The 15,624-nt window shown below is 64.7% G+C and overlaps 2 protein-coding genes and 1 long non-coding RNA gene across 7 annotated transcripts in view; 2 read left to right on the forward strand and 1 right to left on the reverse strand.

Annotated features, from left to right (window-relative positions):
- Window positions 1-15,624, forward strand: part of GSE1 (Gse1 coiled-coil protein) — a 298,010-nt gene that overhangs the window by 165,139 nt on the left and 117,247 nt on the right. The gene's annotated exons all lie outside the window — the stretch shown is intronic.
- Window positions 1-15,624, forward strand: part of COX4I1 (cytochrome c oxidase subunit 4I1) — a 327,664-nt gene that overhangs the window by 98,598 nt on the left and 213,442 nt on the right. The window lies entirely within an intron of this gene.
- Window positions 13,625-15,624, reverse strand: part of LOC308637084 — a 35,216-nt gene continuing 33,216 nt past the window's right edge. Inside the window, exon 4 of the long non-coding RNA XR_014019549.1 lies at window positions 13,625-15,565. This is a non-coding gene — a long non-coding RNA (uncharacterized lncRNA). The remainder of the gene's footprint in view (window positions 15,566-15,624) is intronic.

Below are 15,624 nucleotides of genomic sequence, written 5' to 3' on the forward strand. Positions count from 1 at the left end.
GAATAGGAGTGTGTGTGGGGTACTGGATTGTACCCAGGGATGCCCTGTGACTGACCTGCATTCCTAGACCTTTGGGAATTTATTTTTGCTTTGAGGCAGGGCCTTGCTGAGTCACCAGGCTGACCTGGAACTTGGAATCCTCCTGCCTCGGCCTCCTGAGTAGCTTGGCCAGCATGCAGGAGTTTTCGAGAAGGGAAGGAGCAGAAAAGGGCAGTTGAAGTCTAAGGAACCTGGCCAAGGAATTGAAGTCCACTGTGCACAGCTGCCTCTGAGGGCCAGCCTGGCCCTTCTTAAGGCCTGGGCCCCCATACCTAGAGTCCTTCCCTGACCACGCCCTCCCGGCCTGGCCTGAGTCCTTTAGTCTCTGGAGTCCTGTCCTCGCCTGTGGCAGACCTGCCCTGGCCAACTGTCCTCCTCCTCATCCTGCTCACTCGGGGCTCCAGGAGCTGAATAGGCCTGGGGGCCTCAGGCAGGTTGTTGCTGCTGCCCAGCAGAGGCCACGGGCCCCAGTGGTGGCTGGAACCTGCCCTGGGCCATACTCCCTCTGGGTGCTGAGTCCTGCCAGGGAGAGAGGGGCCTGTACCGCTGGATGGTGGCCATACAGGGGCTGGAAAAGGCTCAGCCCGGGAGAGGACGGCAGGTGGCCTGGACTTGACCCCCGACTTCCCTTGCACCCCAAGAACTGCGCAGCCACCCCTCTGTCGCTTGGCAGGGCCTCTGTGACACTTGGACAGGAATGGTCCGGGGATCGAGGACAAGGGTGGGGTGGCAGCCTGGGAGACTCCCCAGTTTCTCCGCCCGTGGGCCCCTGCCCCTCACCAGCTGACGCAGGCCGCCGGCCGCAGCCCTGTGGATCGAGTGTCTCCGAGGCGGCGGGCCGAGACCAGGGGCCTCCCGGCTGCACACCTGAGAACTTGCTGGCAAAGTGTTTGCTTAATTAATTGACTTTGCGAGAGGGAGCGCTCCCCGCGTGGATCACCAGCAGGCCCTGGCGCTTGCTGCCGGGTGCGGCGGATGCAAGACTAGACTGTAAATAAGGGTGCGATTGTTGCTTGAATAATTGAAGAATGTCGGAGTCGGCAGCCCTCCGCCTGCGCCCTCCGCCGCTGTCCTCCCGGCCTCTGGGCCTTCACTCATGGTGGGCGCTGCTCCGTGCTGCCAGGACCCCTCAGACCTCCAGGTCAGGGTGTGCGCCCAGGTTTCAGATGGGGAAACTGAGGCCAGTAGCCTCCCAAGCCACCTGGAGCCGCCTCCAGCTGAGCTGCCCACCCAGGGGACCCTGGCCACCCTGCCGGCTCTCGGCCACCTCCTCCCGCAGCCTCCCAGGTCAGGGCCTTTGGTTCCTGCGGTGACAGCAGGATGGGGTGCCGCTCTCACTGCCCAGGCAGGTGGCCTCCGCCTGCCCAATCCCCAGTCTGCTCTCCTCAGCCTCTGTCCTAGGCCAGGCCCTGGGGACATACTGGCCCCGCTCCATCACCCTCCATCCACATGGGGTGGGAGGGCCAGTTCCACACCACAGATAAAGAGAGGCAGGATGCACGGCTGTCAGGAAGCCACCTGGAACGTCCCAGGGAGGTGGAGAGTCAGCCCGGCCTCGGCCCCTTCCCATGCGCTGGAGACCTCATTCCTGCCTCTGTGTTTCCCAGAAGGCTTCCCAGGCCCAGAGAGGGAGAGCAGCTTGTCCCAGTCACACAGCAGGCTGAGCCAGGGCCAGCCCAGCCTTCTGTCAGCGGCTGTTGCCCAGGAGGTGAGAGCTCCTTCCCCGCCCCACCGCGCCCCTGTCTTGATCTCCTCTTTCTGAGCAGGGAAGGAGGGAGTGGGCCCCTTCTCAGGCTGTGCCCGCGGCGACTGCCCGCCCGCCCGCCGCCGTTCCTGGGAGGGCATCCTTCATCCCGCAGGCCCCGCCACCGCCGCATTAAGGACAGATGGATTGCAGCTAATGAGCCGGCTTGCGCCGTTAACACTCAGAGCCTCCCGGATTAAAGCTGCACACAGCCCGTCGGGCGCTTGTCTCTGCGAGGCGGGCGCCCGGCTCTGGCTGTGCGTCGGTGTGCCCGTAATTGTTCCTGTAATTGGGCCGCCTGCTCCTGGGGAGCTGCTGCCACCCTCCTGGGGACAGCCCTTCCCGCCCCAGCCCCTGCCCAGCCGTCCCCTGGTGCTGCTCACAGCCTCCCGAGGCCCCCAGGTCGCACCCCCCCCCCCCGCACACTCACATCACACCCCCACACTCACACTCACCCTCGCACCCTGCATGCTGCTCTGCACTCGGTTCACACACACCCCGAGTCCTCCCCACGTCCCCAGTGTCGCAGGGGTCATGCTGTCCACCATGCCGGGTGGCCCTGGAGGGACATGGCCAGGGCAGGGGTGGCGCTGGGAGGTGGGAGGCGCCCTCCTCCATCTGGAATCCCAGGTTCTCGTGGCCGTGGCTCTGCCTCTCTGCCCGCCTCCTGCGGCTCCGTGGCTGCTGCACCTGGCCCAGGTGTGGAGTCCTGGGCTTTCGTGGGTCCCTTCCCGCTGGCCAGCCCCGCCCCTCCCCTGCCCCAGGCCGGGCTCCTCCCTGGGGCCCATGTCCAGAAGTGCCTGCTGGTGCCCTCTCCGGCTGTCCCACTCTTCCCTGCCTGGCTGCCCGCTGCCCACGAGTTTTAGGAGCCGTCCTGGCAGTGGGTGTCCGTCGGGCCTCTGCCTCCTGGTCTGCGAGGGGGACGGGTTCAGCTGCTGAGCGTTGCCCCAGGGCGAGGGCAAGGTCAGGGTTTCCTCGAGTGCTCACCCGAGTGCTTGTGCCCAGCCCTGTGCCCTCTTTAACGTGAGGCCCGCACCTTGATTGCTATTTGGTTTCTGCTCCATGTGGGCACCCAGGACATGCCATCTGCCACATGGGAGGGGCGTGGGCAGGAGACTGGGAAGAGCCCGGATGCTGCCCCTGCCCTGGCAGATGGATGGGCTGTTTGTCCACTTGGGAAGAGACAAGGGGCAGCACAAGAGCAGCGGTGAGTGAGGGCCACCCCGCCTCCCGCAGCCCCCTCCTCGCCCTGGGAAGGGGCCCCGCCGAGCCAGAGTGACGGCCCCTGGTGCCCCACACCTGGTGCCACCCCACACAGCTGCGTTTCGGGACCTCACGAGGGAGGCTCCCGAGGAGGCTGGCTGGGCCGTCGCTCGTGCCTGGGCGGCTGGCCTGCTGGACGCGTGCTGGTCCCGGTGGGGTCCCGGTGGGGTCCCGGCAGCCTGGACACGCCTCCCGCTCTCCCTGGGCTGCCAAGGAAGCCAAAGCGCCGCGCTGGGTGCGGGCAGAGCAGGGCTGGCCCCGCTGTCCCTGCAGGCTGGCCTCAGCTCACGGTGCAGCCGGAGGGCCCCAGGACAGAAGGGGGACCGGCTCAGGGCCAGGTGCGGGAAGGATAGGGACCTTCAGGTCACTGTTCCCTGGGGACGGTGGCCCTGGGCAGGCAGGGGAGGGGCCGTGGCAGACCCCGCGTGGCCTTAGGTGACTTACCCTCTGGAGCCAGGTGCCCCCCCCCAGGTCTTTGGCCCTGCCGAGGGTCCTCAGAGTGGACCTGTCACTTGGCCCTCAAGGCCCATCCTCCCCTGTCACCTTGGCTTTGTGCAGAGCCGTGGCCACAAACACCAGGTGGCGACCGGCCAGCCGTAGGGGCTCCCAGCAGACAATCACGGGCAGCTGGGGAATGGCCACGAGTGCCTCATGAGTCAAGAGACCAGGGTCACTGTGACCTTGCGGAGGAGTTGGTGTGACCTGGCACCCCCGTAGCTGGAGGGCGGAGGAGGGGACACGGCCATCCACCACCTTCCCGGGCCCTCGTCCTCCTGCCCACCTCGTTGTCCCACAGGGCCTTTCACCTCCCCTGAGCTCAGCTCCTCTGCCTCTGCACTTACTGAGCGCCTACTGTGTGCTTCCACGCATGCCCGCGGTATGCAGGGAGGAGGGGACCTGGCCCTGTTTTTAGCCCTTTGCTACTGGTGCAGCCACTGTGCCCTGAGGCCTGAGGGCTTGGGCACGCTCAGCTCTAGGAATCACAGGGTCTAGCTGGGGGAGGGCTCTGGCTTGTCCCCCCGCCTTGTGTGCAGACCCCAGGACTTAAGTGACTTGGTTACAAAGCGGCTCACAGCGGGGGATAGAAGGGTGGGCGGATGCACTAGGAGCCTAGTGCTGTGACAGCAGGCTTCCGGACACCGTGAAGTTGGACTTGGGTTTTGAGGGATGCTTAGGAGTTTTCTAGGCAAGCCACAGAGGTCAGAGTGTGGAAGACCCTGAAGGAGGGTCTGGGGTACCCAAGTGCAGTTCAAGGAGACCAGAGAATTAAGTAAAGGCCTCTCGGCCCAGGGAAGGGGACTGGAGACAGGTGACCTCTTGGAGCCCCGTTGGGGCTGGACAGCGTGCACGTCTGGTCGGGGAGGGGAGGAGAGGCGAGTGGAAGACCCACTCCAGCAGCCCCCGGGGAAGCGTGTGTGGGAGGCCGGCAGCATGTGCGGGAGGCCGGCAGCCTCGGGTGCCTGTAGGTTTTCATTGATTTATTTTCCTTGGTACAAAAGTCACAAGGAAAAGCAGGCCCACGGCGTCGCAGAGAGCTTGTGGGTGGCACAGAGAGGGCCCTGAATCTGCCCTGGCCGGGTGCTCGTCACCAGCCACGGGGACCCAGGTCACTAGGGAATGGAATTTTTGGCCTTCCTTGATGTGAGCTAGATACCCTTTGGACTTAGAATGCCAGCCAGTGACCAGTGGCCAGTGGTCTCCCCAGAAGCACAGCCCCTGCCGGGCAGCGCTCTGCCTCCCACCAGCCCAGGCCCTGCCTCTTGGGCTTTCCAGCCGGGCTGTCACTGTTCTTGGTGCCTGGGTGGCTCTCATGCCTGGGGGTCACTGCAGACTCGTCCTGCCGTGGAAGGTGCCTGCCCGGGAACCAAGTGGCCATGTTCAGCAGCATCTGTCTGGGCATCGCAGGGGACAGGCTGCAGAACCCCCCCACGTCACCTCTCCAGGGAGCGTGGCCTGCAGTGTGACCCAGGCGTGCGGCCCCACGTCCCCATAAGCTAAGTTCCTAAGCAGCCGCGCCTCCTGTAAAGAGCACGGACCTGCACAGGCAGGTCCCCAGGGCCGTGGCTCAGGCCTCTTTGTCCTGGGTGAGGAGTGTCCCCCTAAATTTCACACCTACCAGAAGCTGCACAGTGTCACCTTGTTTGGAAACAGGCCTTTGCCGAAGTATCCAGCTGCGGTCACCCTGGCGCAGGGTGGGCCTGGGTCTGAGGGGACGGAGACACACCAGGGCGGGCCCTGTGAAGCCGTGAAATGGGCCAGAGGACCTCCTGGGCCTCCCGGGGGACATGGCACTGCCCACACCTGGCTTCCGTCTTCTGGCCTTCAGACCTGGCCTGCAGGGGCTCTGTTGTCCCCCTGCCCTGCCCACTGGCCCTTGTTTGCCTTGGTGGCCCTGGAAATGTAGGGGCGCCCTGGGGGCTGTAGGCTGGTGCTGCCTTAGTGCCAGGGGCCAACTCTCCCATGAGCTGCAGGTTCCCGGGGCCTGCGTTGCGGTCACTGATGGGGACAGTGCTGCAGATCAGCAGCAGCCTCGAAGTGCTCGCCCAGGGCAGGTGGCCCAGGACCAGGAGGCTCGGCTCCGCACCCAGACGGGGCGGCCTGACTGTGCCACCTGGCGCACACCCTGGGCCTCGGTCTCCCCGTGTGGGGAAGAAGCCACGGGGTGGGGGGCAGGCTGTCTGCAGAGACGTCCATCCCTGCCCGCCCACCAGGCCAGGTTCAGAGGGTAGCCCCAGGGCAGGGCGTCAGGTGGGGCTGGCAGGTGGAAGAGCCCCTCAGGCTGTCACCACAGTGACAAGTGCTCCTAGGTCTCAGTCCCGGGCTCATGCTGCCTCCCCGAGGTGCCTGGTGACCTCCCCAGTGGGGATCCTGGGCTGGGCAGGGAGCGTCCCTGCCACCACCCTGGCTCAGAGCTCCGTGTCCATCAGCAGAGGCTGTGCTGTGGGCAGTGGTGGTGCCGGGCCTGCAGGGCAATTGACTTAAATCATTTTATGGAGAACCTATGTAAAATAAAAGGCCTTTAATCACATTTGTATCCATTCCCAGCCTCCGTAAATCAATTTGAATCGAGCTGGGTGCCACGGCCACAGCTGATTAGCGCGTGTGTGTATGGTCAGATTGATGCTGGCCCCGTCTGCTGGAGGGGCATGGTCATCAGCCACCGAAGGCGCCTCCCCGCTGCGGGGCTGGACTCTGCACCCGACCTCCCTCAGGGCAGCCGGTCTCTCCTGGCCTCCTGTGGACCTCAAGTCCTCTCCAGTGGTTCCTGCTGGTGACAGGGGTGCAGCCGGGCAGAGCCCAGGGGCCCTGCTCACTGCCCAGCTCCCCATACCCTCCCTGCTGGGGAGCAGGACTCCTGTGTCCCTTCGCCTGGTGTTTGGTGAGGCCTGCTGGCTGTGGGGCATGTGGGTTCCCCCTCGGGACAGGCAGGACACCGGGTGCAGCCGGGGAAGGGGGGCTGGAGACCAGGGCCGGCAGGAGGGCACTTGCAGGGTTAGGAGACGGGTCCTGGAAGAGCCCCGGTGCAGAGGTGGCGTTGAGTGAGGGTCGAAGGCGCCAGGGGGCCAGCCCACAGTAGATGTCGGGAGGGTTCTGGGCAGAGGCCCAGCAGAGCCCAGCCGCTCTGGACCGGGCCCGTGGGTGTGAAAGCAGGAGGCCTGGGCAGTGGCCTGGGTGCAAGGGCACAGCTGGCCCTGGGCTGGTGAGCAGGCCCCAGGCCAGCTCCTGCCTGGGGACGGGCAGTGCGGTGGCCACGCGGGCAGCCTGGAGCCCACTGTGCACTGAGCAGGAGCCGAGAGTGGGGTCACTTAGGAGTGGCTGGTGGCCGGGCCTGTGCTGACACCATGTGGCTTGGCCCGTGTGGACAGAAGCTGCTTTCTGCCACCCTGTTGTGCCCACATGACTGCCATGAGCACTCCAAGGCACGGGGACCCCTTTCTGCTCACCTTAGCACCTCCAAGTTAGGGGCACTGACCCTGAGCCTGGGAAGCTGGCCACTGGCCACACCTACCCTGGACGCAGCTGGCGCCAGTCAGGCATGGCCAGAGCCCGGCTGGACCTGCTTTTCCTGCTGTCAGATGGCTCCCTGGCTGGGACGCGGGCACCTTGAGGGCAGGTTGTTTGATCTGTAAATAAACGAGGGCTGGTTCCGTCGAGGCGGCCGCTGGCCAGGAGCCCAGGTCAGCCCAGGTCAGCCCGCGTGGCTCCTGCGACCCCGGCTCCAGCCCTAGTTTTCTGTTGTTGGTTTTGTTCCTGACGGAACCCGGGCCTCGAGTGCTCGGCCAGCGCTCTGCCGTGAGCCGCCCCGGCTGGTCTAACCTCATGCCGAGGCGGCCTCCCTTTGCCGTCTCCTGCCTCAGATAAGAGGCGAGCGCCCCCACAACTGGCTTTGGTGCCCGGTGTCCTTCCCACCCTGGGGCCTCATCCCCACCAAGTCCCCCCAGCTCAGCCTCTGCCCTCACCACATGGCAGTTGTCTGTCCGAGAAGTGACCCAGCGCATCCTTACCTGGTGCCTACTGAGCACCAGCCTCTGTTCCAGAGGCCTCGGCCTCCTCAACCCATTCAACGTCCAGAACAGCTCAGGAGGCAGGGACTTCACAGCCCCATTGAACAGATGGGAGCTGAGCCCAGAAGGGTTTGCCCACCTGCCTGAGGTCACACAGCTTGGAAGTGGCAGAGCTGGGCTTGAACCCAGGGGTCCCCGGGTGTGATCCCGTGCCACACCACCTGCCACACTCGGACACCCTCCTTCCCGGAGGACTCTGTCCCTGAGGGACGACGACGTGTGGCTCTGTGCCTGTCTTCCTTTCTGAGATGGCACCGTGCTGGGTCCACACGACAAGCGCCCATTCTAGAGGTACCTGCCGAGCACCTGCCATGTGCCTGGAGCTGGGGACACAGCAGGCTGTGTGGGTGCCCCGCCCCAGAGGGGCACACGGTCTGTGTGTGTTGGGGGGTGACAGTAAATACATGAGACCCTGTGATCACCCGACTGTGACATCAGGAGGAACGCGGGGGGGGGGGCAGGGCAGAGGACAGCTGGGCTGGGGCCCGCGGGAGCAGAGCCTGCAGGAGAGGGGGGCTGGTGTGGGCAAAGGCTGGGGGTCTCCCGTGTCTCCTTCCCAGCACACTGACTGGGGGTCCCAGGTGCCGTGCAGTCTCTAGGGATCCCCGACAAGCTTTCCAGGGGCGGGAGGGGGCTGAAAACCACAAAAGAATCTCTCCCCTCCACTCTGGAGGCCAGAAGCCCTGGATCAAGGTGTTGGGAGTCCACATTCCCACGGAGGGCTCCAGGGCTGGGGGATCCTCCTGCTTCTCAGTTCTGGGGCCCCTGGGGTCCCTTGGCTCGTGACCCCATCACTCCCATCACTGCCTCTGACTTCCGGAAGCTTCCTTCATGTCTTCACGTCTCCTTCAAAGGGCACCGGTCACTTGGGGTCCACCTACTCTAAGAACATGATCTCAGCCAGGCGCCGTGGCCCCCGCCTGTCATCCCCGCGGCTCAGGAGGCTGAGGCAGGAGGATGGCGAGTTCAAAGCGAGGTGCTCAGCGACTCAGCGAGGCCCTGTCTCTAAATGGAGTACAAATAGGGCTGGGGAGTGGCCCAGTGGTGGAGTGTCCCCGAGTTCAATCCCCAGTACCCCCCATAAAAAAGAACATGACCTCATCTGAGTCTCCCCCCATCTCAAGGACCCCACTTCCAAATAAGGTCCCATACTGGGTTCTGGGGGACGTGACTTTGGGGACACTTGCTCCCAGTGCACTTGACTCTGGAAGACGCTTAAGAGCTCGGCAAGCCTGACCCTCTTCTGGGGAGCCTGGCCCCTGCTCATATGTGCCACCAGTGGAGTGGTGGTGGCCCAGCCCTTGCCCCACGTGGCGCCCGCCCTCAGCCTGTCCACTTGCTGCCCATGTGGGCCCAGCAGGAGTTTCTGGGTCAGGCGGTGATCTGGGACCATTTCCAGCATTGCATTATTTATGCCGCGGTGATGCTAGTGTTCCCTGGTCCTCTGGGGAGGGGCAGGGAGGGAGGGGAGGCAGATGGCCGTGGCCAGCTCCCCCCAAACCCAGGGTGGGTCCCTGAAGCCCCTGAGCCTGTGGAAGCCAGTTTGGGGGCCCTGCCCATGAGGTCATCCCTGTGCGGCTCCGGCCCCAGGCTCCAGTGGCTGCTCAGGGCCACTGGCCGCCCCCGGGAGTGTGCTTCGGAACTAGGCCGCGGGCAGAGCCAGGCCTGAGCAAGGCCTCCCGGAGGCTGGCGGAGGGGAGGAGGCGCGGCCTGCCCCCACCTGGGCACCCATGCTCCAGAAAGGACCCCAAACTGGGAGACCAGGCATAATCTGTCCCATTGTCCTTGTATCTCTGACTCCTCATTCGTCAGGAGCCCCCCCCGATGGCACCTGCCTCAGGCTCATTGAGAGGCCCCAGGATAGATCATTGCTGCGGAGGTTGATCTGGGTGTGGAGTCTGGACAGATGCTCGTGGGGGAGGGGGCATGGCCCGGGGCACGGGTCTCCCTCTTCCTCTCCCCTGGGCCAAGCTGACGATGACTGTGACTTGACCCTGCTTCCCGGAGGTGAAAGGTCCCCACTTTGCAGCCAGCGGTATTCCCAGAGCCATCCGTCTTCCCGGGTGCCGTCATCCGGGAGAGTGATGGGCGGCCTCCCCGGGCCGGCAGGGTGGTCACAACAGGTCTGTGCCGCCTGAGCACACCGCTGACACCGAGCGCCAGGGGACGCTGAGGCCGGGAGGCTCCCCCAGAGCAGGGCCGTAAATACCGTGCAGAAGCTTCCAGAGAGGAGCTGAGGTGGGGGCGGGGTTACTGTGCCAGAGAGAGGGACGGACACTGGGGTCAGGGGTAGGAGTGCTGCGTCTGCAGATGGGCAGCTGCTGGTCAGGGGACTGGCCAGCAGGCTCGGGCAGCCTTCTCATGCCGAGGCTGGAGGTGGAGCTGTGGGGCAGGGGCATGGTGGGGGAGCCGGGGCCGCGCTGCCTGCCGCGTGGGCAGGGAGATGCCGCTCGAGCCCCAGGAGGGGCAGGGCCAGGGCGGCTGTCCCACTCATGCGCCCGAAACAAATGTCCCTCGCCTGTGCTGTTGCCCAGCCAGTGGGGGCAGGCGGCCCTCGTGCAGTGGTGTCTCCGTGTCTGATTCGCCTGGGCCCTTCCCTAGCCACCAGGCCATGACGTGAGCGCCCCGTGGCCTCGCCTGGACACCGCCTCCCTTGGCTGACAACAGGCAGGGCGCTGGGTGGCCACTGGGCTGCCCACGTCGTGTGTGACCTGGGACGAGTGGCCTTGCCTGGCCCTCGGTGTCCTTGTCTGCAGTGTGGGGCTGCACACTGGGGTAGGGTGGCGGGCTGTCGGGGTGTCTTGCCCCTCAGCCGCACCTGGCCGAGGCCACCCCGTGCGTCCCTTGCAGCCATGTGCAGCGGCTCTCCTCCCAGCAGCGGCTCAGCAGGCGCCTGCTCACGGGGCCTCGGGCCTGGGGCAGTGGGTGTGGCACAGTCACCTCCGTGAGGCCTGTCACGACCCCAGCTCCAAGTAAGGTCCCCTCACAGCCGAGCTGGGACCAGGACACGACTCTTGGGAGACACAGTCCAGACCAGCACTTCGCTCAGGGCCAAAAGCCAGGAGACTGGGGCACACGTGCCCACCCAGGGCCGCCGCCCCGCACCCCGGGGGCAGCAGCGCGGCCTCTTGCCTCCGGGTGAGGGTGGCGCTCTTCTTACCCCATCTTGCAGACTGGGACACTGGGGCCAGGAGCTGAGGCCACCGTGACCCACACGGAAACCCCACGGGAGACCTACAGACACCACACACAGGGGCGAGGACACACGCATGTGTGGACATGCCCTCCCCCCCACAGGAGCACGGGTGCACACACACTCACACTTGGGTCCCCACGTAGGATGGGGGGGCAGGAGGACGACGCCCCAGGGCAGAAGGCACCTGCCACAGATCCCGTGAGGAGCCCTTTGCCCTCCCCACCATCAGCATGAGATGTGACAGCAGTGGCCGCAGGAGCCTCGGTGGCACCCGCGGTGGCGGCAGCTGTGGCCAGGGTCTCTGCAGCGGGCTTTGGCTTCTTCTGTGGGGACTTGTGTGTCTGGCCGGGGACAGCCACAGGCAAGCCCGGCTGGGTTCCACAGAAGGGCCCGCTCAGTCCAGCCACAGCATCTGCAGGGCGGCAGGTCAGCGTGGTCAGCAGCGGGCTGCTTGCCCGAGGTGACAGGGCGGGAGAGGCAGGAGCCAGGGACGCGTGACCTCTGCCTGGTGGGGTGGGGCTTGGTGGAGGTGGGGCCCGTTCTGGCGGGGTGGGGGGTGCAGGGGGGCCGCAGGACTTCCAGCCAGAGGAACCCCTGCATGCATAGGACTGGGGACAGGTGGTGGCCCTGAGGTTGAGGCCTAGGGCACGTGGCGGGGTCGGGAAGGTGGTGAGGTGCCCTCAGAATGGGCCCCGGGAGGTGGGACTTGGAGCCCACCCTGGGAAATTAAGATGGGGCCAGGTGGCGCTCAGTGGTGGCGCTCAGGCTTAGCGTGTCCCGGCCCTGGGTTCAAGCCCAGCACCAAAAAAGGAAAAAAAAAGATGGTGACTAGTTTGTTTTGCCGTTGACTTTGTTTCTTCCCACCGTGGGGTCCTGGGGTGCTGGGGTGCTGTCACGCTCCCTCCACTCCTGAGCGGAAGCCTCCCTGGGCCTCAGCCTCCCTGGTAGCGGGTGCTCCAGTCGTCCCCCCTGCACCAGCTGCAGGCATAACCATGCGCCACCAGAGCTGCCCACGGAGCCTTCTGTAGCCGCGGTGAGCCCCTGCATGTGACCGTGACGGCCGTGGCTGGCACAGTCGTGGAGAAATGGCAGCAGGAAGGGAGGTCTCGCTCCTGGAGAAGCAGGTGACGGTGGTACAAGACCCGCCAGGTGCCCCAGCTCCCGTCAGGAAAGGCCTGCTGAGGACCTAAGGAGGTCCTGACGCCAGGCGGGCCACAGAGATGCTGGTTTCTGCAGCAGAAAACTGGGACCACCCTACACTACACCCCCAGGGGCACCCGGGGAGGATGCCCAAACACTGCGGTGGCTGGAGGGCACCAGCCTCTGGGTGGGGGCGCCCAGCGGGGAGGCTGCTTCCTCTCCTGTCCTGGGGAAGGGAGACGGGAATGTGTCTTGTGGTTCCTGTGAATTCCCTGCAGACCCCCAGGGACGTGATAAACAGATCTTTGCATCCCGGCGCTGGTTAATTTGTTTTCAATAGGTTTCAATCAATTACGTGTGGTCCTGGGGACGGAGGTGCACCAGTAATTGGCTAAAATAAATCACTCTGCGCTTCAAAGGCGGCTCTTGCTGAGCTGCTCACAGCCCGGCCTTGATTCCTAATAAACAGGCATGTTTGTCCCCCACCCCTGGTCCCCGAGCTCTGTGGGAACCGCCAGCCAAGGGTCCAGGAGGAGGGGCGTGGCGTGACAATGACGGCTCTGGCCAGGCCTCAGAGGGCACCGAGTCAGAGTGCCAGCCGAGCCGGCCAGGACTGCCTCACGGCACCCACCCATCAATGTCCTGTGGCTGCCGAAATGAAGCACCCCAAGCGGGGATCCTGAGGGAGATCTCTTCCTGGTTCTGGAGGGTGAAATCCGAGATGAGGTGTCAGAGGGCTGTGCCCCTCTGCAGGCCCCAGGAGGCTCGGGGGGGCCACCAGCGATCCTTGGGGTCCCTCAGCCTCTGTCTCCTATGGCCACTGTCCTGAGCCTTGTCTGTGAGGACCCCACAGTCATGTTTGAGTCGGGGCCTGTCAGCATGACCCCAACCAAGGCCACCACAGCTGCCAGGACCCTGTGTCCAAACCAGCCTCAGACACAGGGCTGTGGTTGGGACCCCAGCGTGTCTGCGGGGCTACCAGTTCAGCCCAGGTGCCCACTCTCGGGTGGGGAGCGCCAGGGCATGGGCTGACCGGCACTGTCGGGGCCCAGTGGCCCTGCCTCCCCTGCGTCCTCCACGGCTTGGAGAGGAGACCCCCAGGCGGGTGATTTTGTCTGAGCCTCAGGCCTGGAACTCCTCTGAGGCCCCGGGGCCAAGGTAGGGGTCAGCCTCAAGCCAGCAGATGCGCTCCCCTTCCCACGGTCATCTCCAGTGGGACGACCTTGATGGGGCTATGGAGGGGATGTGTCGGCTGCTGGCCCTGGGACCTGAAAGGCTCCCAGGGAAGCTGGCCTTCCTGAGGCCAGCTAGTACCTGGCCTCCAAATGGCGCTTCAGGTTCTCAGCCTCTCCCCGTGACTGTGGGTTCTGTGTCCCTCAGGTCATGAGCCCCTCTCCATCTGCAGGGGGTCAGAGAGGGAGGAGGGAGCTGGGCCGGCCGGGATGAGGAGCCAGGGGGGGGGCCCTCCCCCCCCCCCCCCCCCCCCCCCCCGGCTCTGGGTGTCCTTGGAGCCTCAGGGGCACGTCCAGTCTGTGTGCAGGGGTCCTTTCAAAGCCTAAACAGGGCCATAAAGAGCCACTTGTCCCAAGACGAGCCAGGACTGTGTCCTCAGGAAGATACAGCACAGGGCAGATGTGACACAGCCTCAGGCGGCAGTGGGGGGGGGGTTCTGGGGAGAGAGGGTGGGACAGCCCCCTCCCACCTGAACAGAGGGGAGGAAGCCAAGCTGGCGCTGGGGGGTGTTCCCTGCAGAGAGAACAGCAAATGCAAAGGCCCTGAGGTCGGAGCTCTCCTCCTGTTGGCAGAATGCAGAGGGGATGGAAACCCCTGACCAAGGAGCCCGGAGCCTTCTCCCTGGGGCGCTCTGGTATCTGCACATCCAGGCTGGACCCTTATGTTTCCACACTGGGGTCTTGGCCAGGGCCACACACCCACATGGCCCCTGGGGGGGGGGGGCTGCCCAGGGTGGAAAGGTGTGGGCAGCGGCAGCTCCCAGTGCCCACCTGCTCCAGGCTGGGGCTGCCGGCTGCTGCTCGCTGCTCACAAATCATGTAGCCCAATGCAGCGCCTCAAGCCCCAGGAGAGCTCAAGGGCCCCTCACTCTGAGCCAGGTCAGAGCCACCACGAAATTACAGCTGTAAGACACGGTGAGGGGGGCGGGCCTCTGGCCCTGCCTGTAATTATGGCCCACGGAGCGCTGATTGCCGCAGTCCAATTAATTAAACACGGCAGCGACCCAGATTATGATCCCTCGCCTCATACGGAGCAGTATTTTTAACCTTAACTGTCGGGGCTGGGCTTAAATTTCCTATCTGGACAGAAGTGTCACCCGCGGGAGAAGGAGGTGGCGTTGAACCGAACCTCGCCGACGACAGACCCTGTAATTAGAAACTGTAGTGTCCCCGAGACTGGTCTTTAAACTGTCAGAAGCCCACGGCCATCATCTGGTGCAGGACTCTCACTGCCCATGAACCTATTAGCTCCAGGTAAATAACATATTATGCTGGGGACGGAAGCAGCCAGGTTGGGGAATTGGCTGGTGCTTAATTGGGATCAGCAGCAGGAAAGACGGATGGTCACCCTCGGTGCTCCCTCATTAGGAGGGAGGGTCAGGTGCAGAGGTGGCCTCGGAGGCCCAGGCTGCTGACCCTGCAGAAAAGGGCCGTCCGCCCCGGGCTCTGCCTCCTGCAGAGCTGCCCACAAATCTCTTCCAGCGTTTCCCCGCGGGTGGGGCCTTGGGAAGAGCCTGTGCTTGCACCCTGCCCCCCAGCGAAGGGCGGGTGGGAGCAGAGGGCCAGTGGTGGGCTGTCCCAGAGCCTGCAGCCAGGGCCAGGTGGACTGGGAGGCACTCAGCAGTTTCTAAGCCCCTCTGGCAAGTGGGCGCAGTCTTCATGGGCGCATCTCCCGCATAGCAGTCCCTCCTCTCTGCCAGTTCAGCTACCGTGGTCATTCACGGTCCAGAAATGTTACACAGAAACTTCCAGAGACCAGAAGCGCCTGCGTTTCCGTAGCGCTCCTGACGGCCTGGCTGTCACTGCCTCGTTCAGGACGAGGATTTGTGCCTGATGTCCGCTCAGCCTTCGCGTGGGTTCCTACGTGTCCGGACGGTCATGGCATGCACAGGCTTCAGGCTGTCTGAGGGTTAGGGTGCTCCAGGACCCTCTTGGAAAGGGTCCTGGATGGAGGGTGTCAGTGTTTGTCCCCTGCCCTTGACGTGGAGGGGTGCAGCCCTGGTCTGGAGCAGTCTGGAGCCCAAGGCCTGGCTGCCCTGAGTGTGGGTGCAGCCGTTTTCACGCAGAGCGGGTGTGGGTGCTGCAGACACGCATCTCACGCTAGATCAGCCCACGCTGCCCAGGTGTTTCTGAGAGCGTACTGTGAGCGCGTGAAGCCGCGGGCCATCGGGTGTCTGTGCAGGACAGAGGGTCGGTGGCCAGTGAGTCTGTTCAGACAAATACCAAGTAGACTCAGTGGCTAGGATGCCCAGGAAGTGGGCTCCAGCTGGTTTCCACAGCCTGAGGGTCTCCAGTGTCCTGGAACAAGGGGCAGGGGGCTGCAGGCCAGCTGGGCTCTGTCCCCCTCGGAGGGCGTGATCCCTGGGCTCCTGGGTAAATGAGCAACCTGTAGGAGAGTGGGGTTGGTAGGAGGTACACTCCGCGTCCAGCCAGCGTGCTCACCGC

The sequence above is a fragment of the Spermophilus citellus genome (genome assembly GCF_964194105.1).
Source record: "Spermophilus citellus genome assembly, chromosome: 18".
In the NCBI taxonomy this organism is placed as follows: Eukaryota; Metazoa; Chordata; class Mammalia; order Rodentia; family Sciuridae; genus Spermophilus; species Spermophilus citellus.